The sequence below is a fragment of the Leopardus geoffroyi genome, chromosome B3, assembly GCF_018350155.1.
Source record: "Leopardus geoffroyi isolate Oge1 chromosome B3, O.geoffroyi_Oge1_pat1.0, whole genome shotgun sequence".
Taxonomy (NCBI): domain Eukaryota; kingdom Metazoa; phylum Chordata; class Mammalia; order Carnivora; family Felidae; genus Leopardus; species Leopardus geoffroyi.
Window position 1 is genome coordinate 104,247,779 of NC_059337.1, and position 19,435 is coordinate 104,267,213.

The following is a 19,435-nucleotide window of genomic DNA, read 5'->3' on the forward strand; positions in this document are numbered from 1 at the left end:
TCCTTAGAAAATGTCCTTTGAGTGAGATAAAACATTAGCAAAGAAAAAAGAGAACTGAGGTGCTTTGCTTACAATAGGTAGTAAGTGCTTTAATTGGTCATAAAACATGCAAAGAGGGCTTGGGTTATTCCTTTGTCTCTTATTTTTCAAGTGCTGATGATACTTTATTAAAAGTATTCTGATCCAAAGTAATAATAACAGTAATGCTCTCTGGCCAAGGGCAGAAGCAGATGGTGAGTCTCTGATAAGAATGAAAACATGTGGCAGAGCTACACAGATTTGTCTTTTACTGCTGGGGTTGGTGGGCTAGGGGTGGGGGTAGGGGTGGGGGGGGGCGGAGGAGGACTTTCTACTTCCAAAAAAAAAAAAAAAAAGATCAATGACAATATATCGGAACGGTATTGGGATGAAACTAATTCAGGCATTGGACTTTTTAAATTTGACGTGTACTGACAAAAATCTTTATTCTCTTATGATCTATATCTGTAAAAAGGTCTAGGTTTGAATTCAGACTTTCACATCCTCCTATGGCACACTCCTTGCGTTTGCTTTTGGGCCCTCCCTGCTTTTGCGATTTGCTTTCATTGTGGCGGCCAGCTGCCCGGCACTCCTGAAAATCTTAAGAGTTTTCCCCCTCAGGCCTGGTCACTGGGCAAAGTTTTCCTCCCACTGCTAAATCATTACTTGAAATAAGAAGTACAGCCAAACTCTTCAAATATTTTAAAGACGATGCTTCCGTTTCAGACACAGGAAACAAGATAACGAAGGAGCTTGCTTATCTCAGAGCCGATGTTCTGCTCAAGAAACGTCACCAAAAGAAAAGAAAAAAAAGGAAGAAAGAAAATGAAGAGAGGAGGCCGAAACCCAGGACCAACCTTCTTTCACAGGGTTAGAGAAACAATCCCCAAATGATCAAAACAACACAGAATTCACCTTCTTTTCAGTGCGTTTATTTAATATAATTTGGCTTTTTGAAACTCTCTCTCTCTCTCTATGTATATACATATATATACACACTCTCTCTATATATACTCTATGTATACTATATATGTAGTTTTTCAAAATCCCAGAAAAGTCCTCCCCTTAATCTCTTTGGGGCCTCCATGAGTTTCCATAGCACTTTACAAAAGATCTTTATTGAGGAAAGGATTGGACAAACTTTCCTTATATGTGTGGCCCACACCATTAATTGCCCCATCTCCTTTAGTGAGGCCTTATTCCTATGTAAATACCCTTGCATAATGTTACAGGCTATTGTTAGGCCAGCGCCAGTCAGTCGCCACTTATATGCATTTTTATTTCAATCCGCTGCTCAGAGAATGAAAAGATGTCTGGACTTAAGCTGTTTACCAACTGGGCCAAAGCTGCAGAGCGGCAAAACTGAAGAAAAGCCCCAAGCAACTGCGGGAACAAGCTTTTACAATGCGAGCGGCCATTTTCAGTTGAGTTATTAACCCACCCTGAAACTCTTCTAAGCTATGCCTTTTTTAAAGAACAAATGTGCTGAATCAAACATGAATGAGCCAGAACTATTAAGAGAGAAATCCCCTAAAGAACTATTGAACACAACATAGGTTTGTAATCATTTTGTCTCAGTTGTGGGCTACCAACATTATCAAGGATGATAATGCTGGCTCAGTTGTGGGTTGGCTCGTAATTAAACAATAGTGTGGTACAGTAAAAACACACACACGAGCTGCACACACCCAGAGTCAGAGAACTGCGTGCAAGAGATGAGAAGACTGAGTTAATAGTTCACCACCAAGACCTTGCTACCAATTTGGTCACTAAAACACGGTGATCTCCTTTGGGAGCATTGGAAAACTGCTTCTGAATCAAGTGTCGCTCCCCCAGCACGCTATGGCCTCCTCCATTCTTAAATTGAAAACATAAAATAATTTTTACTTTATAGTTGTAAAGATCCGAGGGAATGAGACACCATGAAAATAAAGGAGCAAAATTCTACCAAAGGGAGCTGGCTTTTTCTCTGCAAAATGTGCTGCAGGCGACCAACATCGTACTTATTTAATGGCAACCACAATCTGAGTTAGTGTGGTATTAGCCTAAAGAAACTCTTGACTATTTGCATGCTTATTAGAATCCAATGAGTGCTTAATAAGTGCATATATATGACAGAGGAAACATCTCATTGCATAGTTAGTGCTACAGGAAAGACACACACACACACACACACACACATACACACACGCTGAGGAAAGCAGTCTTGAGTTAATTACCATCACAATGCAATCAAGTACAACAGTCATAGCTGAAAACCGTTTCTATTAAAGCTGCTAGACTCAACCTTGCCTCTGCAGGTCAGCTGCGGCACTGATAACCTTTCCAGCAGACAAATACATGTAACATTGCCTCATCTAATTAAAAGCTCAGGGAGGTGTAGAAAAATACCAGCACATTGAATCCGAGCAAATGAGTGCTGCCTTCGGCTGATGAAGCTACCATATGCTGCCGCTGTTTACTCTGGAAGGAAACTGAGTCACTTAACATTTCAATAGGTTAATCAATTGACAATTAAATGGAGAAATTGGTTAACTCTGAAAACAATTAACATGACACTCCATTAAGTACACTTTCTAATTGCCACAGCTGTGAGTGGAAATGAACGTGCATGTTAAAGCATCTAACTGGGGTGGCACTGTTTTTTGTGTTTGAGAAAACGGAATTAGCTGAAAACTCGGGTTTTATTTTATAGATTAGACAGTAGGAATTCTATCATCAACTGCAGTTTTAGCCGAGGGGAGCTATGTACATTTTTTCATTCTTTTAAGGGCTCACTTCAAGTTGTTGAAATATTTAATTTGCAATAATTAATTAAAATAGCCTACACCCCTCCTACCAAATTATGGGTTGGCGTACAAAATGGGAAATCTCTCCCTTTGCCCATTTTGTGGACAGAATTACTTTGCAGGATCAGGTATATTTCAAGATTTCCTTTCTAATTAAACGATGCAATACGCAAGTCTTAAAGTCAGAATTTTTGCTGAACATTTCTGTGAATGGCTTCTGATTTTTGGCCTGGTTCCCTAGCCTTACTATAAAATAGTAACAATGGTGTTTGTTAATAACAGTTTTAAGTTGGAGGATTTGGATTTTTACAGGCTATTAAACATGCTAGCTAGCAAGCAGGCAATCATTAAGGCAAAGAATATTCATTTACAAAAGAGGTGATAATTTAAGCGACTCATAAATGTTTCTGATCTATATTAAGTGTGAAATATATGTTTTGTGAATGAATATCTTTAAGAGCGATTATAAAAATTTTATAATCTTCCTCCTTCCCACCCCTTTTGGTAGCTTTACTATCCCTGGATACACAAAAATGGATAGGATAAATCCTACTTTGAGGGGCCGGTGGTCTGTCTGGCAATGGAGTAAGAGAATGGTATTTAAGAAGAAGAAGGTAGGGGGTGCCTGGTTGGCTCAGTCTGTGGAGCACGTGACTCTTGGTCTTGGAGTCGTGGGTTTGAGCCCCACATTGGGGGTAGAGTTTACTTAAAACAAACAAAAAAAAAATTAAGAGGGTAAAGGACACAGCTAGTGCAGGAGGGGAACACTAAGACTTAACATTTTCCGGTTTGGGCATCTGGTTAGATGGTGAGGTGATTCATCAAAATAGCAATAAAGAAGAAAGGTGGAATGGGGTAGGGATACTAGATAATGAACTTAACGTGGAATATGTTGAGTTCAAAGTGCCATAAAACATGCGGGTGCAGATGTCAGCTGGACAGATGGATGGATGGAAACTCATGGACTAGAGATATTTCGGAGTTCTCAGAATACATGTGAGTGCTAGTACCATGGAAGTGGGATGAGATTTCACTTCCATTTTTTTTTTTTTTCTGCATAGAAGAAGACCAGGAGAGGGTTGAGGAGAAGACCTTGGGTAATACCAGCATGCTTGGGTGGACAGAGGGAAGAATCAGCAAAGGAGGCTGAAAAGAGGTCAGAGGAAAAAGAGAACAAGGAGAGAGTGATCCTGGAGGTCAAGGGAAGAGAGCACCACTGATGCCCAAGACATCTAGTAAAACGAGGGCAATTTGAACTACTGGTACCAACTGATGGTTGGTTAGTGTGAGGAAGGCTTGAGTCAGAACACAGTTCCCGTGGGGAGTTAATGGGAGGTGAGCAAGGAGGGGTGTTGAGTGTGAGCTACTTGGAGGAGCTTTGTTGCAAGGAACAGAGAGGGCAGGGGCTTGAGGACCGGAGGATGGAGGGCAGTTTTGTCTGTTTATACCTAAGTTTGGAAACAGCCATAGGTTAGGCTATATTTGAACAATCCAGAATGGGAAGATGAGGAGATTCTGGACTGCTGGCTTCTTTTCATGCGTGTATTTTTTTAGTCTGAAATGTTGAAGGAGGAAAAAATGGTTTGGCATCGCTGCCGAGAGGGCTGGAAGAGGGATGTGACTGAGAATGGAGGAGAAGGATTACCACTGAGAGGCGAGCTGGAATTGGACACAACATCCTGTGGTCATACTCATTCACATTGCAGTGGCATTTCTCCCTAGGAGGACTCCTTCATTCATGTATTTATTCATCCATTCAACAAAAATTAATGAATGCTTGCCATGTGCCAGGTACCATTCTAGGCCAGCAAGACATGGTAATGAGTGAGACAGACAAGGTCCCCGCCCTCAAGGAACTAGGGAGTTCCTGGAAAGGATCCTATTTTAAATTTGGCACCTCCTAGGAGGCGACCTTTGAGTCTTTTTCTGAAGGATGGGAAAGACCTGGAGGTCAAGGATCTTGGTGGAAGAACATTCTAGGAGTTGGGAGAATGGAGAGTTCCTTGAGGTTGAAGAACATGTGTCCACATAACCAGCTGTTTCCTACTTCATCAAGTCTTAACCACTGTAATAGCCACGTGAAGTGGATTATATGCTACCTTGAATTCGTCTTTAGTTACTGATGTTTTGAACAATGCTGCTTATAGAGCCGACACTTAAAACACTGTTTTTCCCTCCTTAATCAGTGAGCAAAATGAACTTTATGAGATACAAATTTGGTAGTTATAACTTTTTGTTAGGTTTGCTCTGGGATCTTTGAATGATCTTCAATTAAGAAACCCAGGCTGTGGCACAAAGGGTACTTGTCCTGTGAGATCCCTTTCTTCTGTGGTAATAGCTCCAGATTTTTATCTGGACATAAGACCATCCAGGAAAAAGGCAAAATTTTTCAGTCTTCCTTAGAGCTACACATGGCTATATGACTGGCTTTTGGACAATGGGCTATGGAGGGAATGATGTGTATTAACTTCTAAGAAGTGCTATTAAAGGAAGTGGTGTCCTTCTCCCTTTTGTCCCTCCACTGCTTTTGTCCATCTAGTTGTTTAGAAGGTAGATGTGATGGCTGAGTTGTCGTCTTAGACTATGTAGTCAATGCCACACTTGGGAGTTAGTAGAGTGAAAGTGAGAGTAGTCTAGATTGCAGATGACCGAGGAACTGTCACACCAGCCGTAAGTTGTTTCCACATTGACCGACATGAAAAAGAAGTAAACGTATATATTGTATAAGGCGTGGTCATAACACATGGACAAATTTTTGTCCTAACTATTCAATCATACCCTTTCCTATCATATCCTATCCTACCCTATCCTAAACTGTGTTCAAACTACATACATAGCAAGTGTCTATTAAACAACCATTATTTTTTCATTAAAAAAATTGATTTATTTGGGGTGCCTGGCTGGCTCGGCCTGTAAAGCATGCAACTCTTGATCTCAGGGTTGTGAGTTCAAACACCACACTGGGCATAGAACTTACTTAAAAAGTTTGATTCCATATTGTTTAAAGTTTTATTGAGATATAATTGGCATATAAAGCTTGTATATATTGAAAGTTTACAACTTTATTGTTTTTTACTTTTAATTTTTAACAAAAATTTTTAATGTTTATTCATTTTTGAGAGACAGAGTGTCAGCGGGGGGAGGGGCAGACAGAGAGAGAGACACAGAATCGGAAGTAGGCTCCAGGCTCCGAGCTATCAGCACAGAGCCCCCCTTGGGGCTTGAACTCAACCAACGCGAGATCATGACCCGAGCCAAAGTCAGACACTTAACCAACTGAGCCACTCAGGTGCCCCTTTATTTTTATTTTTTTGAGGGGGAGAGGGGCAGAAGGAGAGGGAGAAAGGGAATCCTAAGCAGACTCCTTGCCCAGTGGGGAGGCTGAAGAAGGGCTCCATCTCACCACCTCAGGATTATGACCTGAGAGGAAATCAAGAGTGGGACGCTTAACTGACTGAGCCCCTCAGGGGCCCGTACTTGATTTTTTAAAAAGATTTTACTTTTAAGTAATCTTTACACCCAACGTGGGGCTCAAACTTACCCCAAGATCAAGAATCACATGCTCTACCCACTGAGCCAGGCAGGTACCCCTATAACTTTTTTTAAATGTTTATTTATTTTTGAGAGACAGAGAGAGGGAAGGGCAGAGAGGGAGGGAGACACAGAATTCAAAGCAAGCTCCAGCCTCTGAGCTGTCAGCACAGAGCCTGACGTGGGGTTCGAACCCACCAACCGTGAGATCATGACCTGAGCGGAAGTCAGACATTTAACCGACTGAGCCACCCAGGTGCTCCTTTTTTAAAAAACATTTTTAAAATGTCAGGCACCCCTATAACTTGATGTTTTGACAAATTTATACATTGTGAAAAGATCACCACCATCAAGCTAATTAACATAACCATCACTTAGGTATCCCCCGCTTTTCTAATGTTCTCTACTTTGCTTTTAGGAAAAGGCTGCATTAGTGCCTGTTTTCCCTAACCAAAAGAAATTCAAAGAGGATTCTTGCTTTTATGGAAAAAGGTGAAAAGTGAAAACAACATTCAACATTTGTTTTGCAGGGAGGCCTTACAGAGGTAGCGTGTACCCCAAGCAGCAAGGATGGCCCTGTCAAGCTCCTTCTCTGGGAACTACACTTAGCATCTCAACGCCAAGTTGGCCAGAGCTTTGAACAGTGTCTGTGAGCATCTGTGCTTTATCTCGATTCATTTTGCGCATCCATTAGCAAGATGTGTTCTAAGGTATCAGGAAAGTCTTAAGAGAGTGTGTAGCCTTCAGGTCTGAGAATGCTCAAAAGTTTTTCATCTGAATTCCTGGTAATTACTTCTTTTAATGCCATTTCATTTACAAAAGATTCCATAGGAATGCTCTATTTTGATGCAGTGGAGGAAACCTGCACCATACCATCTGTGTGTGTGTGCGCGCGTGTGTGTGTGTGTGTGTGTGTGTGTTATGTTGTTTGTGCATGGTGAGGCGACTATTGCTTTTTGAGTTTGTGAGTTTTGAGATTGTGTGACAAATTTCCTTGACATAATAGTCTAGAAATAAACTACTTATGAGTGATCAGGTAAATGTTAACTCCATGTAAATCCAAATATAATGATCGTCATTCTATAAAACAAAGCTATTTCCTTTTCCCAGTGGGTGATCATAATCAGCCCCTTTTGTCACATATGAACACACTGCTGTGGCATTCTGTGCCTATTTGCCTTATCATCATTGATAGCTTTCCCATGTAAACGTCTGGAAATGCCTACCTTGGTTAACTTTTCTTAGGGGATTGAGTCGTCAAAAACAGGAATTTTGCTGCATTTTCATGTTAGCAAGCACTGAGAAGAGATGAGATTTTAGTTATTTTGTAGTTTTTTGGTAGCAATATCCATCGACTTTGGTAGCAATATCCATCGACTCCGTGTGTTTCAGACCCATTTTATGGACCTCCCTAGAATTGCTTGGCCTGTGTGCCTTCCCGACGCTCCTCTGCTTGTTCAATAGGCAACCTGGCCACCACTATTGTTAGTGCCTTGTCTTCTAAAACTGCTGGAGGTTCTAAAACTTTCTTAGTTCTGGCCTAGGACTCCCCGCATTGGGAGTCATAGCAGTTCCAGTAGCCAGACCTCATCCTGCCATACTCACAGAGACTCTGGCTTGTCCCATCACTTGTGGACCCAAATGCATCACTACACCTTGGGGTATCAGATTTGGCTTACTAGGCAGATGGCCAGTGGAGCTGGTTAACAAGAAGTGTTTTTCTCTCACTTTAACCAGTGAGAGATTGGGACTAACAGGCAGTTCCATGCTCCCTGCCTGGAAGATGTCTCCCATCATTCAATGGCTGGGTTTTCTTATTATGCTGTGGTCAATTCACCGTGGATCATGTTTTACCTGCTTTTCTTTCTTCTCTGCTTCACTTCTTCTTTTCCCTCACTTTTAATACCCTGGCGTTATACCTCCCAATAAAGCCTTCCATCGTAACATTTGCCTTAGCACTGTTTCTAGGGATACTCATATTCCAGAAATGTGATGGAGATGGCAGTGAATGGTGGCATCGTCATTGAGATTTCAGCCCATTTTTTTCAGAAGAGAATGCAGCATAGGAAGGAAAGGAGAGTATAGTCAGTATACTGACTGAATCGCCTCGGCTGGATTCCCTTTGTGAGGAACAGTCCGTATGCCTATAGTTGAGCATAGTAGAAGTTACACAACTTATAAAGGAGTAAATTCAGACAGCTCAGGTTTTTAGAGCACTTCTAGCAGTGCTTTGTTGATGTGGTTATATCCAGTTCTAAAGAAAAAGTAAGTTTTAACACTTTATTGTTTACAGTCTCCAGTTATAGGACAATTAATCTTAGGAAAGAGCTTAAGTGGTTCTTCAGAAGAGAGATGAGTTAGGCTGAGTCATAACTAACTGCTTCAGTTCACATTTAAAGTTGGTGCCTTGGGATGCCTGGGTGGCTCAGTTAAGCGTCTCACTTAGGCTCAGGTCATGATCTCAACGTTTGTGAGTTGGCGCACCGAGTCAGGCTCTGTGCTGACAACTCTGAGCCTGGAGCCTGCTTCGGATTCTGTGTCTCCCTCTCTTTCTGCCCTTCCTCTGCTCACGCGCTCTCTCTCTCAAAACATAAATACATACGTACATATATACATACATAATTAAAATTAAAATTAAAATTTAAATTTAAAAAATAAGTGTTTAAGGGGAGCCTGGCTGACTCATTCAGTAAAGCATGCACAACTCTTGTCCCAGGGTTGGGACTCCAAGCCCCATGCTGGGCATAAAGCTCACTTAAATAAATAAATAATGTTCTTTAAAAAAAAAATAAAATTGGGGGGGCATCTGGGTGGCTCAGTCGGTTAAGTGTCCAACTCTTGACTTCGGCTCAGGTCATGATCATGGTTGCGTGAGTTCGAGCCCCACATCAGGCTCTGCACTGACTGCATGGAGCCTGCTTGGGTTTCTCTCTCTCTTTATCTCTCTGCCCCTCCCCCGCTCATGCTCTTTCTCTCGCAAAGTAAATGAACCTTTAAAAATTGTTTAAAAAAGAGAATGTTTTTTAAAACAATAAATAAGTAAAATTGGTGTTTAAAATGTGCCCAGGCATCATTTCACATGTGGTGCTACAGTGAGAAATCAGCACAATTCTGCATATGTTTTTTGCATCTTCTCACAACCCTGGACTGAAGAGCAGAGAAAATGGATGGTTGAGTTTATCGAGGCCTGGGAATACCTTCCCCCTCCCCACTTTTTTTAAGCTTCTTTAATCTTACCTATCACTCAAGTCTTCAATACTTTTCTACCCCTCAACTTCCTACCACACCGCAGGAGCACTTGGATTTCCTGCTTCTTCCTTATTGGAAAGAAATCCCAGAAGAAAAAACCCCAAAGAAATGGAAGAACAACAGCTATTCTGTTTAATTTATCTGCTATGGACAACACCCCTTCCCCTTCCCAAATCTCGGCATATTCCGAGCCCTGCAGCTGGCAGATGGGGTTCCAGATATTTGGTGGAATGAATGGTAGGAGAGAAGAGAGGAAGGGAGAGAAAGAAAAGCCCAGCATCTGTCCTTAGGTGGGGCTAAACACACCAGCTGGAGACCTCCCCACTACACGTCTCAGGCTAGAAAGACCTCCTCAGCTCCCTCGGTTCAGCAAACGTTTATTCATTGCTTACCATATACCAGACCATGTGCTGAAAAGTGAGTAAGAGTTTCTGCCCTTGATGAGCTTATGGTCTAGTAGGAAAGTTGCAAACATGACAGATCATTTCAATCTAAAAAGTGGGTAGATTGTGCTGTGGGAGCCTGGGGCGGGGGTGGTTCATCCCCCTTAGGGAAGGCGTCCTAGAGAAGACGGAGGAGTTGCCCCTTTTGAGTCTGTCTTTCAGGGACTGAATACAACCTGGCTCCCTATAGACTCAACCTGTCTGGCTTTATCCCTTGTCAATTTCTACCTAGCCCTCCTCAATTTACTGTGCAAGCATTCACACTCAGCTCTCACTAATTTTCTACCACTGCATGTTTACACAGCTTAGGCTTTCTGTCTGGATGTTCTTTTTCCATTTACAAATCTAGAAAACCTCTATTCATCACTGAATACCAACCTCAAAATCACTTAAAAATATTTTATTTTATTTTTAAGTTTATTTATTTACTTTGAGAGAGAGAGAGAGAGAGAGAGTGAGCGGGGTAGGGGCAGAGAAAGAAGGAGAGAGAGAGAGGATCCCAAGCAGGCTCCACACTGTCAGCGTGCGGAACCCGATGTGGGGCTCGAACCCGTGAACGGTGGGTTCGTGACCTGAGCCGACATGCTGAACTGACTGGGCTACCCAGGTGCCCCAGAGCCACTTCTGTGAAGCTTTCCTGAAGCTCTTCGGCAGAGTTGCCTCCTTCCTCTTTTCTGCTCCTAGCCGACTATTTATACTTCTATATTTACCACAGTGTACTCCTAAGATAATCTTTACTACGGTTTTTCTGTATAAATATCTGTTTTCCCCATTAGACTGCGAGCTGTTAGGACAGAAGTCATTCATCTTTGTTTCCCCAGGGACTAGCATCTCCAATGACCCTTAGCCCTGTAACTTAGTATTTGATGGATGAATGATTATTTTTAATATACTAAGGAAACACCTTAGTAGATGGAGTTGTTCACTATGCTGTTCATGCTGAATACAACATTTGAAGCATATGTTAACATAGTAAATAGGCCTCTGTGACAATCTCTGAGAAGATTTGGAGGGGTCCAGGACAGAGCCCTGACTTAGAAGATGCTGCCAGCTATTCAACAGAATAGCTGTTGTTCTTTCAGGTCTGTTGTGTTTGCCTGGCTACCATCTCAATGTACGTCACGGATTGTTGAGTGCTTTATAGATGATCGAGTCAGGAGAATTTGCTTTGTTTAAAGTTTTATTTGGGTTAGTTGTTCATTTATTAATTAATCAGATATTTATTCAGTGCCTATTATGTTGTTTAAAAAATGTTTACTTATTTTGAGGGAGAGAGAGAGAGAGAGAGCGAGCTTGAGCAGAGGAGGGGCAGAGAGAGAGAGAGAGAGAGAGAGAGAGAATCCTAAGTAGGCTCCACATTGTCAGTGCAGAGTCCGACTAGGGGCTCAATTCCAGGAACCTTGAGATCATGACCTGAGCCTGTCTCAAGAGTTGGATGCTTAAATGACTGAGCCACCCAGATGCCACCAGTACCTATGTTATCGAGTGCTATTCTAGATGCTTGAACACATGGTGATCAATTATAACATGTATGGCTGAAGGGTCTATGGAGAACACACTAGGACAGCCGTTCTCAAAGCTTCTCTTTATTTAGATCAACATCACTTGGAAACTTATTAGGGAGGCAAATTCTTGGACCTCAAATTCTAAGACCTACTTCCAGACCAACTGAATCCGAAACTCAGGCAGGGAGTGGGTTGGGTTGTGGGAGTTAGCAGTCTTGCTTAACAAGCCCTCTCCTTGATTCTGACACCAAGAATCATGGCTGAGGTTAGCCCAAGCCAACGCTAGAGAGACCACCTCTGTCCATAGCTTCCGACGGGTCCTGCACATCTGCCCTTCCAACAGCCCTGGGAAATGAGCATGTGTGAACAGTATCAGCGCTGGTCATGCCCTTGGCTTTTGGTTGGGCTCAGTCAGTGGGGAAGAGAGGAGAAGAGCAAGGACCTGTTATTTATAATCCTGGCTTCTTCCCTGCTATGTTATTCCAGGCCAGCTGTGCCCCTCAAGTCAAAGCCACGTACCTCCTAAGGACAGCTCCTCTGCAGCTTTTTCCAGCCTCTGGTAAATAAACTTTGTTCATAAGCCCTCCATGAATTCTCTTGAATGTCTTTTCTGTTCTCTATTAGAACTCCACCATTCAGGTCAGGTGTTAACCTCTCATGTCTGATCTTCTGTGGTCCAGGACCTACCTCTTCATTTGGCACAGTGGACACAAGTGCCTACAGCAGTAATTTTGGGGGCCCATGAAAATGTTTAAAAGGTTTTTTTTTAAATTATTTTTTAAATGTTTCTTTCTTTTTTTTTTTTTTTAATTTTTTTAACGTTTATTTATTTTTGAGACAGAGAGAGACAGAGCATGAATGGGGGAGGGACAGAGAGAGAGGGAGACACAGAATTGGAAGCAGGCTCCAGGCTCTGAGCCATCAGCCCAGAGCCCGACGCGGGGCTTGAACTCACGGACCGCAAGATCGTGACCTGAGTCGAAGTTGGACGCTTAACCGACTGAGCCACCCAGGTGCCCCTGTTTGTTTCTTTTTGAGAGAGACAGTGTTAGCAGGGGAGGGGCAGAGAGAGAGGGAGACGGAAGATCTGAAGTGGGCCCTGCACTGACAGCAGGGAGCCTGACGCGGGGCTTGAACTCACGAACCGTGAGATCGTGATCTGAGCCGAAGTTGGATGCTTAACCGACTGAGCCACCCAGATAGCCCTAAATTGTTTTTTAAACCAGAAATGAAAAACTGATATAATCCAGGATGAATTATATTTTTCCTTATATTGATGCAATTTAAAATTGAATTTGAAACTTTTTTTTTTTTTAATTGGAGGAAGAGTGCCACAAAGACAAAGGTGCCTCAGGCCCACGAATGTCATAATGTGGCCCTGCTGCAGTCTCTTGCTAATTGATTTTCTTACCTTCATATCCTCTACCCCCAACTAGTCCACTCCCCAGAACAATCTACATGCGTCAGCACATGCGCCTGCGTGTGTGTGAGCACACACTCCCACACACACACTTACAGACATGCACGTATATTTGCCCCTCCACACTAGTTCTCTGCTTTTCTTCACTTCCTCTTTCCTTGTCTGGGAGGCAGGGGGAGGCTGACCTCTGTGAACTACATTATTCAGGCTTCCTTGTCGGGCCTTGCTTCTCTTTGGGAACTATGAATAGGAGGCATCAGTGGGAGATCACAGGGCCAGAGGAGGGAGAAGTCAGGGTGTTTACTCTCCTGGCACCCTCTCTGCTTCTGGCAGTGGCTGCCCTACTCTACCTAAGGCCACAGCTTCTGCTGCTGAGCCCCTCCCATGCTAGAGCTCTTTCCAGCTTCCCACAACCCACACCCGCTCCCTGCCCCTGCTCCTTCAACTCTGGAACAGGTCTTGGCTCTCCACTGTTAGAGCCCAGTGGCCCCTCGCCATGCCATCCCTTGTTGGCTTCCCTTCACCCTTTGTTAATAGCCTTTGTAAATAGTTTCTTCATTAGTATGCGTTGATAGTAGAGAAACATGGCAAGTTTTGATTTGTTCATTTGCCACGATATCACAAACATTTCCTGAGGTTTCTGCAAAGTCTGCATAATGATGCTTTATGACGACACAATATTCTACCTTAAGATGTACAAGAATTTGGGGCCTCTGGGTGGCTCAGTCGGTTGAGCGCCAACTTCGGCTCAGGTCTTGATCTCGTGGTTCATGAGTTCGAGCCCTGCGTCAGGCTCTGTGCTGAGAGCTCAGAGCCTGGAGCCTGTTTTGGATTCTGTGTCTTCCTCTTTCTCTCTTTTCCCCTCCCCCACTCACACTCTGTCTCTGTTTCTCTCTCAAAACTAGAATAAACATTAAAAAGATTTTTTAAAAGATGTATACAAGAGTTTTGGAGTGCCTGGGTGGCTCCATCAGTTAAGCATCTGACTTGGGCTCAGGTCATTGTCTCATGGTTCGTGAGCTCGAGCCCCACGTCTTGCTCTGTGCTATTGTTGCAGACTGTGCTTGGGATTCGCTGTCTCTCTCTCTCCTCTCTCTGCCCCTCTCCTCCCTCCCTCTCTCTCTCTCTCTCAAAATAAATAAATAAACTTAAAAAAAAAGATGTAGAAGAATCTAATCTCTGGGGCGCCTGGGTGGCTTAGTCGGTTAAGTGGCCGACTTCTGCTCAGGTCATGATCTCAGGGTCCGTGAGTTCGAACCCCGCGTCGGGCTCTGTGCTGACAGCTCAGAGCCTGTTTCAGATTCTGTGTCTCCCTCTCTCTCTGCCCCTCCCCTGTTCATGCTCTGTCTCTGTCTCAAAAATAAATAAATGTTAAAAAAAATTTAAAAAAAAAGAAGAATCTAATCTCTTAGTATATTCTCCCTTTGCTCTCCTTCTGCTTGACTTGCTTTTCCTTTTCATGTCCTTTATTACCATTATAGACAGACAAAATAAACATTCTCAAGGTGCAGATTTTTACTGCATGTGAACTTTTATTTCATTCATGTTTTTTTCCCCCTCGAGATTCTGATGCTGCCTTTTTCTGAATGCGTCTGTAGGCAAATAGCTTTACTCATTCTACTTGGAATGTAGTTAACGCTCAGCTCAGCTGTCAACAGACATGTGTTTAAACTCTTCTGTCCACTTGAAATACTCTCTTCTTCACAGATTTTCAAATGTTAGTTTTTCCTCCCTACTTAAGTTAAAGATGTTATTCTCTCTTTTGAATTAACCTATTCAAATGATTGGTTTGGTAGTTAGTGATTCTTATTGTTATATTTTTTAATGTTTTTATTTATTTTTGAGGCAGAGAGAGACAGAGCATGAACAGGGGAGGGGCAGAGAGAGAGGGAGACACAGAATCCGAGGCAGGCTCCAGGTCTGAGCTGTCAGCACAGAGCCTGACGCGGGGCTCGAACTCAAGGACTGTGAGATCATGCCTGAGCTGAAGTCAGATGCTTAACTGACTGAGCCACCCAGGTGCCCCTTTTATTGTTAGTTTGAAATGTAATTAAAATCTTTTAGGTTATTTAACTTGGTTATTTAACTTTAAATATGGCACTATCATTTCTTTTCCGAAGTTGATGATTAATTTCTTGATTGACATGAATTATTTTCTTGGATCACTTTATGTCTCCTGTAGGGACATTCCTGCAGTAATTGCTTAATGACCATATGTTGATTTGAAAAGTATTGGAGTTCCATATATAAAAGATTGACTTTCAGAATCCTATGTAGGTTCACGTGTGATTAAAGTTGAGTTCTTAGTCCATCTCTCTGACTACAAACTGTAACTTCATCACAGGGTGCTCAGATTTCCAATATTGTTTGGGGATCTTATTGTTCTTACATGTTGCTAGGAGGGGAAATGCCTTAAAAGTGTTTACGTCTCTCTAGGCACAAGTGGAGCTCATGCCTAAGAAGTGCCTGAACTGTGTAGAGAAGGAAGAGTCAGGTAGTAATACGAGTTGTAGTAGTAACTCACTTCTGATTAGTAATAACAGAGATTCTCAGTCATCCTGTGACATATTGCCCTGTTTTCTTTCACCATAACATGTATCACCTCCAATGATGTTTATTTGATTATTTGTAATTATAATAAAACTTTCCCCACCCCAGCTAAGATATACCATGAGAGTGAGGACTTTTTTGTTGTTCTTGCATTCTGTACTGTACCCCTAGTCCTAGAATAGGTCTGGCATAGAGTAGGCACTCAATAAATGTTTGCGGAGTAAATGAATGAATGAACATTTGTTAGTATTTTACAGTTTTCCAGATGGTGCTATAAATGCTCTGCACTGCATCTCACTGAAGCCTCACAACACGCTTTTAAATAGGTACTGTCCTTTTTTTTTTTTTAATTTTTTTTTTTAACGTTTATTTATTTTTGGGAGAGAGAGAGAGAGCATGAACGGGGGAGGGGCAGAGAGAGGGAGACACAGAATCGGAAGCAGGCTCCAGTCTCTGAGCCATCAGCCCAGAGCCTGACGCGGGGCTCGAACTCACAGACCGCGAGATCGTGACCTGAGCTGAAGTCGGATGCTTAACCGACTGAGCCACCCAGGCGCCCCGGTACTGTCCTTTTTTACAGAGGAGGAAACTAAGGCTTGGAGGAGTTAAAGGAGTCCCATGGTCACAAATCTAGTAACTGGGGGAAATGGTACTTAAATCCAGGCAGTCTGGCCTAGAGACCATAGCATTAGCCACTATGTTAAATTTTATTCAGTCAAATATTGTGAAATAACCACAACTACCATTTGTTAAAATGTATAAATTACTGTCACGTGTATTTCCTCTTTTGATAGCATTCGGTGATCCTGAGCTAATATTTTCATTATCCCTACTTTACAGATACGAATACTAAGACATGATTTGTCAAAGTTCACAGTACCATTAAGTGGTAGCCCTGGGAATTAAACTCAGATCTTCTGAGTTCAAACCCCATCTCTCTCCCACCTCCTTCTCCTGTCATCCACCGTGCTGCAGCTTAAGTGTGGCCAGAGACCCCAATTTATGCTTTAGACATACATGAAAATGAATTCTATTTAATTAGTCACAAATAAAACCATTGTATTAGTACTCAGCAAAAAATAATTTTATTTTATTATTGACTAGTTTTATTTTAGTAGTTACTAAGTTGTTACTAATGAAAAATTACACAGGGGCGCCTGAGTGGCTCAGTCCGTTAAGCGTCTGACTTGGATTCAGGTATGAGATCTCTCGGTCCATGAGTTTGAGCCCCGTGTTGGGCTCTGGGCTGACAGCTCAGAGCCTGGAGCCTGCTTCGGATTCCATGTCTCCCTCTCTCTCTGTCCCTCCCCCACTCATACTCTGTCTCTCTCTCTTTCTCTCTTTCTCAAAATAAGTAAACCTTAAAAAAAATCTTTTTTAATCACACAGAAGTTCTAAACTTGGAGGTGATGGCAAATGGCTCCCAGTTGCATTTTCTGGACAACATAGTAAAAATTACAAACAATTAGGAGTCCTTACCTGAATGGAAAGAAGAGAAAGGAGTAGCGATAGATAAAAGTAACTAACATTGAGAAGATCAATAGGCCCCATGAGTCACTGAGGAATGGCGGGGGTGGGATCAAGACATTTGGAGCAAAGTGCCGGAGAGTGGTCAGTGGCAGGGGTGACGGGGGAAGGGTGGCAAGAAAAGATGGCACAGATTTCACAACTTTGAAGTTGGAGGGTGATGGGGGGGCATTGATTTAGTAGTGAAGTGAGGAACATGTCAACCTTCTCTTCAGGGCGATGGATGAAGAGGCACCCTCCACTTGTGGAAGGCACAAAAGGAACATTGTCACTTTATGCCCAGTAAGAAGGTGGAGTAATCATTCGTGATTAGAGTGGAAAATACAGAATAATTCACTTTATGAGAGAAGATCTGAAAACTACTTGGAAATCTTAGGGGCCAGTAACTGAATATGATTTAACATAGAAGTATTAGCATTAAATAGAAAGATACCGTGCTTTAACATAGTCAGGAGGCATTGCTATTGTCCACTCAAAACTTTTACTTTTCATAAAGCTTTTATAGTTCATACCGTGCGCTGGCCAATTTAATGTTCCAATGAATCCAAGACTCATTTTAAAGCATGCGAACCTGCCCACCTACCTCCCCAATCTGCAGAGATTTCTCATTTTTTTATGAACATGTCGAACACTTACTTTTCTATACCACTCACTTGGAATCTATCACACTTAGACTTTTGATGATGGTCTGACTTCATATGCATACATGCATGTGGTCTAATGGTGACTAATGGTAGACTAACGAGGTGACTCTGTTTATTGAATTGTATTCAATATTGTTATTGAATAGGTTTATTCATAGGCACCTGTCTTCATGAGTACCTACCGTGTGCTTTTTCCTAGATCCACAGCGCTTACTTAGTTTGGGGCCTGACGGGATTGTTATTTTGGCTTAGGCTGTTGTTTTCTTCCTAGCCAGCAACAGTTGCAATGAAAACCATGTGGTACTATTTATGGAAGTTGTGAATCGTGATGAAATGCAATGAATGTCTCTTTAGGTGAGAAATTTGATAAAGACTGGGTTTTGAGGAAGCATCTCCTCCCCCAAGGAGTGGGCTTCCTTTCAGAGGAGATCCCCTTCCATAGCTGCCCAGGTTGCTAAGGCAAACCTTTGCATATACAAATTTGGGTCAATGTGTTGACAGGATGTCAGATTTGTGTAGCTAATGCAGCTTCAGCATGAATACTGAGCTTTATGCCACTCCATTGATGCCCAAATGAATCTGTAGGTGCCTATTTGTGCCTGAGGCTACTGGGGTAGAAAATAGAAGCCCTTGTGAAAACCTGACCCAGGTCCACAGCCTACACTTGACCAGTAGTAATTGGCTTGCAGCAACAACCGAAAAGTAAATTCAAAGCGATCTGAATGGCAGACCGCTGACATCTTTCTATCAAATCGTCTGTAATTTCTCGTTGGAGTTATTTTGCCTCACAGACTTATCCGTGAGTGTTCCAGGAATCTTCATCATGACATGGATCCACAAAGAGTTGCAAAAGAATTTATGTAATCAGCTGATTTGGAGGGACCGAGTTTTCTGTATTACGAAAGACCTAAAATACCAGTTAGTTCATGAAACATAAATCGCAGTGAGGACAATGGTAAATGTGACAATTCTTTTTTTCTTTTTTCTTTCTTTCTTTCTTTCTTTCTTTCTTTCTTTCTTTCTTTCTTTCTTTCTTTCTTTCCTTCTTTCCTTCTTTCTTTCTCTTTATTTCTTTCCTTGTTTCGTTCCCTTTCTTTCTTTCTTTCTTTCTAAATAAAAAGTACTCTTTGAAATGACATGTCAGGGTCATGAAAATTTTGAGACTGATCACAGTAAACTGAAGACAACTTTTATAGTCTTTGAGAGATGGAAGTGCGAATTAAACAGCATTCACTAAAAGCCTTCTTTTTAACTTCTTAATTCTCTACTATCATTGTATTACCTAATGCTTCTACTTGTGAGCATTTCTGCATACATATACAACAACAATTGATGTGATCATTGATCACAATAATAATTTGTCAGTGAAAGACCTTTCTATTTATCAAAAAAAGAATCATTTGGACACAATCTAGTTTTATTTGTTTTTGCTTTTCATTATCATTTTATGAGAATTGACAATCTATTAGAAAGCCATTAGCTAGATTATTTAAGCAGAAGACCTTATCTTCCAATCATTCAGATGATATAATTTATTTTCTTTGCTTTAGTAGAGCACATAGCATATTTGATACCTGGAACAGATCACTTGTTCATACTTTTCTTGTCTTACACAACAAAATTATGTTTTGTAAAAATTATGAAATGAAGCAAATAATAATAATAATGTCCAGAAAAGAAATGAAGACACTGAATATTTTTTAATCATACTTTGTGTTTATAGTTGTACAAGTAAAGGAAAAATGATTATAAATGCAAT

The 19,435-nt window shown here is 41.8% G+C and overlaps 1 long non-coding RNA gene across 7 annotated transcripts in view; it reads left to right on the forward strand.

Moving 5' to 3' along the window:
• LOC123583894 overlaps nt 1-19,435 on the forward strand; it is a 170,182-nt gene that overhangs the window by 85,570 nt on the left and 65,177 nt on the right. Inside the window, exons 2-3 of one of the 7 annotated variants that reach the window (XR_006705035.1) lie at nt 745-888; nt 1,317-1,441. The exons of 5 other annotated variants lie outside the window; for them this stretch is intronic. This is a non-coding gene — a long non-coding RNA (uncharacterized LOC123583894). The remainder of the gene's footprint in view (nt 1-744; nt 889-1,316; nt 1,442-19,435) is intronic. One more of the 7 variants, XR_006705036.1, reaches the window with a different exon arrangement.